Genomic DNA, 8,141 nt, shown 5'->3' on the forward strand with positions numbered 1-8,141 from the left:
TTAGATCTATCTGTGCCTGAACTTCCACTGAGACTAATACTTGGAGTTGGTTCCCTTATGGATTCTAAGTGTAGTTTTTCCAAAAGAATATTAGCTAGCCTCCTCTCCCTGTATATCTTGAACTGCTGAAATTCTGCTGGAGGGAATCGCATTTGGGCCGAATGCAAAATTTCTTCAAACGTACTTTTATGTTGGAATATGTCATCAAAAAGATCATCCTCTTTAGAAAACACCTTTATTTTGACTGCCACGGTTAAATTCTTAGCAATATCATGGGGGTCGAACGGTCCTCGTGGAAACTTGAACAATTGTAGACATGTTATGTTGTTTACTTCCTTGAATGCATGGCCTACATCAAATAGTGAAAAGGCCCCACAGGCTACAGGAAATTGTGGCCAAATATCCTTCTTTTTTTCCTTCAAATCTTTAGTCAAACCTCCTTCTCCGCAGGTTTGATAAGAAATTTCTCGTGCCATGAGTTTGTCAGGAAGATACAAGGGTAAGACGTGAGGGGAAGTAGCACTTCCGAATACCCTGACATATGTAAACAGTTCTTCTCCAAACCATCTCGCGACGGGGAGTATATCTACCTCTACTTCAGGAGAACATCTTTGAGCATCTTTCTCATACAACATTTTGTGCAGGGGAAACATGATTCCATGACAAATTTTATAGAAAAATGGAGTGAACTTAGAATCCCATAATTCTTTGTGATAAACATGAATGGGTAAGGGGTATTGAGTCGTCCATTTCCATCCCATTAAAGGAAACTTTGAAACATAGCAGATTGCATCCATCACATATGCTGAGAAGTAGAATGGGGGATAAATTCTCTAGGAATCATTTCTTTTAGACCGGTAATTTAAAATGGTAGTAGCTAAATTTTCACACAATATTTTAGCCCAATCCATGACAGTAGCATTAACAGAAACATCCAATAATGATAGCCATTCAAGTAAAATTTATTAATGTCCGGCCTCCTGAAAAATCTACAGAGCATAGCAGCAACAAAGAAATATGGGGAAGTAAGAGAAGCAATACTATACATACCATGTTGATCTCATTTTAGTGGTTCATCTCTCCTTGACCAATCTTTGGCGCATTCTGCCAGGTCTTCATTTTCTTTAGTAAACATTTCTATGAACTTGTTTAGATAATCTTCGGCAAAATCACATAATAAATCGTTTGTCGACGCGTTTCGAACCAACCAGTGTGGTTCATCGTCAGGACAAGTTGAAGAACCAATCTGGATTAGCTTGATTAAATAGAGGTGCAGAGACTCCAACGGTTATAATGCCAACGACTAATTTTGACCAATCACCCTAGTCAAATTCAAAAATAATAAAAAGAATATATATATATATATATATATATTCCTAGAAAAGGTAAGTAAAGGCATTTCACTTGTTTATTTATAAATAAATAAATCTAATACTAAATATTAAGAAAATTCATATTTTAGTTATAAAGGTCATTATATCTCGTATAAAGTACAGATTTATATTAGTAATCATCCCAATATTGTTTAAATACAACTAAAAGGTGATTACTAATATTGGGATGATTACTAATATAAATCTGTACTTTATACGAGATATAATGACCTTTATAACTAAAATATGAATTTTCTTAATATTTAGTATTAGATTTATTTATTTATAAATAAACAAGTGAAATGCCTTTACTTACCTTTTCTAGGAATATATATATATATATATATATATTCTTTTTATTATTTTTGAATTTGACTAGGGTGATTGGTCAAAATTAGTCGTTGGCATTATAACCGTTGGAGTCTCTGCACCTCTATTTAATCAAGCTAATCCAGATTGGTTCTTCAACTTGTCCTGACGATGAACCACACTGGTTGGTTCGAAACGCGTCGACAAACGATTTATTATGTGATTTTGCCGAAGATTATCTAAACAAGTTATGGATCACAGAAGTCTAAATTCCTTAATAATTTCTATGAACTGTTTGTTATAAGTCGCCTGTGGCTCTGGTAAATGATACATGAGCTTCAGGTCTTGTTGAGTAAATGAGCCAATGAGTCCTTGACCTTGAGTTTTAAATTGCATGTTTTTGATGTCAAGACTGTCCAATACCCATTTAACCATGTCTGTATAGGGGATAATTTTGGGCCTTGCCGCTATCCAATGCAAGAACGAGCAAGCTAAATCTGCAACTGATGCCTCAGAAGACTCCTGTGAACCTGCAATAGCCATAAACTCCATCACCTTGGGATTCTCTTCTTCAAGTAAATATACATGCCTTCCCAAGTAGTGATACCAGCATCTCTGTTACAGGCGTTGTCTGTATAAAAAGGTGGCATTTCTTTGTCTTTAGAGCTTGGAGCTTTGCCTTTCTTCCCCATCATATCCCATATACTGCTCTGTATAGTTCTTTTTTCTTCATTCCTATAGTTTACAAGTGAGGTGAGAGTAATGATAAGGAAAGGTGACGGGAAAGCTTTAAATGCTAAAGACATAAAAATTATACCACCTTACGTGAACTGGCTCTTTGATAAGCACAAAACCATATTTCATTAACAACTCGCAACTAACTCATTAATTAGCATTTAAGCGCATAACCAGGTCTCGATTTATGGGAAAAAGCTTTCTCGAAGAATGAACCCGAAAGATTTGTGACGAAGCAATTTTGCGATTTTCTTTGCAATATCGCAGATCGCTGTGTTGCAATATAGCAATATCGCTATATCGTTGTACCAGTATATCGCAATATCACAATATCGCTATATTGCAGAAGCGCGACATATGACAATTTTCTGTTAAAGTGTTTTCTGCGAAATGCGATTTTGCGATATGCGTCATCGCATATCGGTGGTTTGGGGTTTTTTAGTGTAAGCGGTCTTTGATGCATGCGATGCGATATATGTTTTTCAATATGTAATATCGCATCACGATCTCGTGATCTTAGAATTTTGCTTGTAAGGAGGTATCGTATTATCCTTTTTACGATGCGATATTTCCTAAGGAGTGATTTTATCTTACCTTATCATGAAACTTAGGCTTTTTGATTTTTTAAGGGTATTTTCCTAAGTTTATGATGGTAAGTTTTATTAAAAAGGAAATACAAGAAATTTTTAATTTTTTCAAATTTTAACTAAGGGTCCCCTCTTATTTAGCATTAGTAATAATGCTAAATAAAAATGGGGGTTGTTGTTGGCCACAAGAATTGGCGATTCACTTATCTCTGCTTTTCTTTTGAATTTTCTAAACTTCCAAAACAGAAAAGTTTCCAAAAAATTAAACTTTATTATAGAAAGATAAAGTACATTATGCTTTTACTTCTTGATGATATTTTGTTTCTTCTATTTTCAACTTTGATCATTTACTCCCTCGAGCTAGTGCTTGTATCTACGTCAGTCATTACTTGGTTTATAAAGATAAAAACAAAGCCTTCTTTATAGATTAGTTTTGAATATGCTCATTTGTCATAGGTAGAGCCTTCGCTGTCAGCAGGCATTTACAGCGTTGACAGGGTTACCTGTTACCTAGCAATGATCCCGTATCATACTTAGAGAAATTTACAATTTCCAAAGAAAAATCCATATCCACACTTATTGACTTAATTTTCTTTTTTACCCTTAAAGAAAAATGTATTGGTTTGATAGCCAATTTATGACACATTCATTCACTTGATTTATAGCTTTGCTAAACAAGCTAACTCATAATGAGACCCCTTGTCTTTTGATTGCAACAATCTTGAGTCAGTGCCCTGTTGTGGTATGCAGTATTGGAAAAGTTAGCAAGCTGTAATATCTATGATCATGATAAGCCGGCTTGTGATGAGACCTCTTACTCTTTAAGTTAAAGTATATCATTGGACCATTCTCTGAATATTGTAGTTTCCTAGGTGGGGAGGAAGTCATTTTTTCCTTAAGATAGCTCTGGACGATAATGGTAGAGTTTTTTGGAAAGAGCTTTCTACAGAGAATCTTTGTTTTTTTATTGATACATTTCATTAGACTGATATAAAACAATTTTTCACTAAAGGTCATTTTTCATCAAAATTTACAAAGTTGAAACTAGTATCATTTCTAGGTCTAGAGTCTTTAACTGTATCTTTCAATAATAACGACCAATTTTCTAAAAGAATTCTATTTATACAAGTGAAAAAACAAAATCTAAAAGAGAATTTGTGTCTTTTTCATAAATCTCAAATGTAACCATTTACAACTTGTTTTATTATAGAAATAAAAACTAATCTACAAAATAGAAGAATGATCTCCAATGGAAAATATTTCTTGAGGATCTGTCCATTAATAGGTAAAGAATCTCTTTTTCCTGTTAAATCCTGTAACATAAAAGTGGACGGACGTATGACTTCTATGATTTGGAAAGAGCCAAGCCACATTCTTTGAAATTTTGTATGTTTCCCTTTTTCCTCATGAGCCTTGTCCCATTTTAAAACTAGATCTCCCATCTGAATGTCTTTTCTGGATATCATGTTTGAATCAAAAGAGGCTTTCACTAATGCTTGATGATGAGCGTGAGTTATTTTGGCCTGTTCTCGTTGCTCTTCTAACTTAATTATTTCCAGCTGCCTTAGTTGTAAGGAGGAAGTTGGTGCTTCATCAATATATTGAAATAAGGCTAAAGAGGGAATTGCTAAATGAGTTGGAAGAACCGCTTCTTTCCCATAAACTAAATTAAAGGGGGAAGTGTCGATGGAGGCTTTCTGCGTTATTCGATCTGCCCATAAAGCATATATTAAAGACTTGTGTGAATTTTTATGATTTTGGTCAATGGTTCGCTTGATAATTCTAATTAAATTTTTATTTGTAGATTCAACTAACCCATTGCCCTGTGGATAGTAATTGGAAAAGTATTTAAGTTTGAAACCCCTTTTGAGCGTAAATTCAGTCATTGCATTACTAGAAAAATATGTTGCATTATCAAACATTAAAGTAGAAGGAAATACAAACCTGGTGATTATGAACTGATCTATGAACTCGATGATATGTTCAACATTAGCCGTCTTGAGTGGAACTACTTGTACCGATTTAGTAAAGTAATCTATTACTGTAAGGATTATCTATGTTGTTTAGAAGAGTGAGGAATGATCTCACCTATTATGTCCAATCCCCATTGATCAAAAGGTTGTTCAATGTTGACTATTTGTAGTTGCAAGGATGGTTTCTTTTGTCTCCAAGCAGCAGTTTGATAGACTTTACATTTCCTCATGTAGTTATGTGAGTCTTTGAACAATGTGGGCTAGTAATAGCCTGCGCGTAAGATTTTATGAGCAGTAGTGTCTCCAGCATAGTGTCCACTTGTTGGCCCATCGTGGAGTTCCTGCAAGACTTTTTCATCTTCAGATTTCTCAAGACATCTAAGGAGAATAGAATCATAATTTATCCTAAAAAGAACGTCGTTCACGAGCTGATATTGTTTGGCTTTCAACCTTAAAGCTCTTTTCTTGGTATGATCGAGGTTTGGGGGAACATATCCATTCTTTAGATAATAAATGATATCAGTGTATAATGACTCGACATTGTTTAGGCTTACCTCATACATTTGTATCTCTGTAGATGGAATTTGAGACATAAGTGATGCTCCGGCCAGCATTTTGCAAAAGCATTGACCTTTTACAATACTTGCTAGTTTGATTTCTACGCCATATTCCTGTAAAACAGTAACCCAATTGGTTGTTTTCTCACCCACATATTTTTGTACTAAAAGATTTCTTACCACTGGAAACAGTACTATGATTTTCATATGGCTTTTAAGTAAAAAGGGTCTGAAATATTTAATTTCTTTGAAAATAGAATAGGTATGTTTCTCCACATCTGAATAATTTAACTCAGCTCCCTGTAAATTTGAACTGAAAAAAGCGATTGGAGCTTCTGCCTTATCTTGATTTGCTTGAGTGAGTATTGCAGCATATGATCTATCAGAGGAAAATGTATATAAAATAAATGGATCAGAAAAATTTGGAGTTGCTAAAGATGGAGCATTCACAATTGCTTGTTTGATTAGATTGAATGCCTCATATTCGTCTTGGCCCCATTTAAAGTTTGAGTTCTTTTTAATAATTTCTTGTAAAGGAGACACAATTCTTGAAAAATCTGGAACAAATCTCTTTACAAAGTTAATCTGGCCAAGGAAATATTTCATGGCTTTTTTGTTGTGAGGTAGGGGTATTTCAAAAATCTCCTTGATTCTGTCAGGATCAATGTGAATTCTAGATTTTGACACTATGAATCCGAGAAGTTTTCCTTCACTTAATAGGAAAAAATATTTTTTTGGGTTGAGTGAAATTCCATACCTTTGACAACGTTGGAAGATTTTTTTTAAATCTCTAAGATGATTGCTTCATTTCTTGGAATATACAGTTATATCATCCAAATAGATTACCATTGATTTGTTAACTAAGCCTTTGAATGCAATGTCCATGGCTCTCTGAAATGTGGCACTAGCGTTAATCAGACCAAAGGGAATCTTTTGATATGCGTAAGTTCCCCATTTGGTTATGAATGTGGTTTTTAATTGATCATCGGGATGTACTAACACTTGGTTTTTTCGTGAGAATCCATCCAAGAAGGACATTAATTCTGATCCCGTGACTACCTGCAGTATTCGCTCCATGGGAGGCAAAGGAAAATCATCCTTTTGGCAGGCTTTGTTAAGATTTCAAAAGTCAATACAGATTCTAATGTCTCCATTTTTCTTTCTAATGGGAACCATATTGGAAACCCATTTGGAGTGTCAAACGGGAAAAAATATTTTGGCTTTCAATAACTTATTGAGTTCAGATTTGATCTGGCTTTCTAGATTGGGATGGATCTGTTGGACAAGTTTTTCATTGTATATCATTGGGATAATATGTTGGATGAGGGAAGTGTCATAAGTTTTGAGTTCATCATAGTTCCAAGCGAAGACACTCTTGTATTGTCTCAAGAGACGGATATATGCTAATTTTTCTTTAGGGGCTAGAGCAAGGCCTACGTTGATATTCTGTGGTTTGGTATCAGTTCCTAGATTTACTAATTCATAGTTCAAAGTTGAACTTTGAAGTTTTGAATTGGTAGATCTTTTAAACCGATCCTTCAAATCATAAAGGTCTTCTAACTTGACTACTGAATTAGGTATAGCATTTTTAGTGCTATTTTGTTGCAATTGTTGGTCATGTGGGTCTTCGTCAATTATTTGATTGGTATAGGATCCTTCAGATGTGAGAAAACTCACGATATCAGGATCGTCATTGAAAATCCTCCAATTGGTAATGTTATCAGGAATTGAGGGTCTAAAAATTAATTCAATTGAAAATCGATCAAGGCTAAAGTCTTCTAAAGGAATGAGCTTGGAAGCTACGTTAGCTAAGAGGTCTGCACTAGCATTCTAGAGTCTAGGAATTGACAAAATATTAAATGTTATAAAGTGTTTAGTCAGATCTTGGGCTAAAGATTGGTAATGTTTTAAATGACATGATAAACAATGTATAGTATTGCGTACCTATCTTATTACAATTTCAGAATCTCCGAAAACTTGAAGGTACTTGATATCTAATCTGATTGCTTTATATAACCCTTGGACTAAAGCCTCATATTCTGTGGTATTGTTGGTGCAATCAAATTCAAGTCTGCAAGTTACCATAGTTTTATTTCCCTTTGGACTGATTAACATGCATCCTACTCCTGCTCCTTCATTAGACTTAGAACCATCAAAAAATAACTTCCAAAATAAAGATTTATTTACAGGACTATCTATAAAATTAATACATTTAGAGCTATCTGTTTGAGAGAAATTTTCTACTTGAGATAAAACAAAATGTTCTAAGTAAGGTGAAGTACGAGCATTGAAATTTCCTAGGAAAGAATCTACTGAGTAGTTGCCAATGATGTTATTGTTGTATGCTACTGGTTCATTCTCTCCCTCCAGTTCTGTTACTATGTATTTCTCATGTCTTTCTCACTCAACTTTTATTTGGTTCGGTTTACCAATGTAAGCGAGCCACATGTGCGACCAATTAGTTGCAAAGTATCCATGAAGTTTTTCTGACCAATCTTTGCTAAGAATTAAGCCATAAAATTCCGAAATATCAGCAACTAAAATGTCGATAACTTGACATGCCTTTGGGTTGGATGACAGCCTTATGGTAACCTGATTTAATTCGCT

Source organism: Pinus tabuliformis, chromosome 1_2, assembly GCF_031772625.1.
Source record: "Pinus tabuliformis cultivar Carrire ecotype Pingquan chromosome 1_2, CPIR1, whole genome shotgun sequence".
In the NCBI taxonomy this organism is placed as follows: Eukaryota; Viridiplantae; Streptophyta; class Pinopsida; order Pinales; family Pinaceae; genus Pinus; species Pinus tabuliformis.